The sequence below is a fragment of the Mustela erminea genome, chromosome 18, assembly GCF_009829155.1.
Source record: "Mustela erminea isolate mMusErm1 chromosome 18, mMusErm1.Pri, whole genome shotgun sequence".
Classification (NCBI taxonomy): domain Eukaryota; kingdom Metazoa; phylum Chordata; class Mammalia; order Carnivora; family Mustelidae; genus Mustela; species Mustela erminea.
In genome coordinates this window covers 14,903,743-14,905,134 of record NC_045631.1, presented here as the reverse complement: position 1 = coordinate 14,905,134, position 1,392 = coordinate 14,903,743, and positions in this window count along the sequence as shown.

The following is a 1,392-nucleotide window of genomic DNA, read 5'->3' as shown; positions in this document are numbered from 1 at the left end:
TAAACCTGGAACTTCTGTTTTATCGAGGTTTGCTGAAGGTAAAATAAGCTCTTATTATCTCTGTTTCAACTTGTTAGCAAAAGGATGACTTAAAATAACAGTTGATTTTGTTTCTCTCCAAGTTTTTATCCCTAGTTGTTAAGATAGCTTTAAAAGTCCTTGGAAACTAAAACTTAAAAGTCTTGCTTGAATGAGTAATGGGATTACATTCATTGTACATCTCCATCTTTTCCAAATAGGATTGAATGCTAATGCATAGATTACTGGAGGTAGGTTTGTGCTTTTCACTACTCACTGCAAACAAACTAAGAATATTTGGGTCTGTTGGTAAACATGCTTTTTGCTTAACTGGTTCATGGACTTGGTAGCTAGAGTTCTGGCTACCAATTGTGACAGTTCACAATTGGTTAATATTTAGTTTTCAATGGAGACTAAGGTTTCTTTTTTTTTTTTTAGACTTTATTTATTTATTGGACACACAGAGAGATAACACACACACACACACACACACACACACACGATTTAACCCACTGAGCCACCCCAATGCCCCTAAGGTTTCTAAGAGTGAAAAATTCTGCCTAATATAATTAAGACTCATGGAAATAAGAAAACAACAAATCTCTATGTATAAGAAAGATATAAGGAATGGAAATATATATATTTTTAAAGATTTTATTTATTTATTTGACAGAGAGAGATCACAAGTAGGCAGAGAGGCAGGCAGAGAGAGAGAGAGGGAAGCAGGCTCTCTGCTGAGCAGGGAGCCCGATGCGGGACTCGATCCCAGGACCCTGAGATCATGACCTGAGCCGAAGGCAGCGGCTTAACCCACTGAGCCACCCAGGCGCCCAGAAATATATTTTTTGATGAAGGTAAAAGGCGGTGATTTTGTCCTAAATGGCCCTGGTTGCCTGGAAAGAAATGGCTTGGGAGAATATCTGAATTCAAAGAAAAGTTGTAGAAGGTTTGTAAAGGGAAAACTTTGGAGCAAAGTTAGGTGTCGTCAGGACAGTCTAAGATTGAAATGAATGGGTTTTAAATGTCTGCTTTCTCTGTTAAAAAAGATAAACTTTTATGAAATGCTGGCCTGCTCTTGATAAGAAAATGTAAATAGTTGTTTTCTCTGCCTGCCTAGAAAAACGAGTTTCTATGTTTTGCCCGTGTCAGGTCTCAACATCCCTAATCCACATAGGCCTGTATTTTAAAACTTTCTAAGGTTTTGACAAACTTCCCCAAGATCTAAATCTTGAACAAAGTCTTGTTGATTAATTAGGTTTGTTTTTGTAGTATGTTACTTTCTGGTATAAGGTCATCATCTCTCTAGATTCTGGCTAAGGAAGTGTTACCCGTCACTGAAATAAGTGAATTTCTTTGTCAATTGCATCATAATGA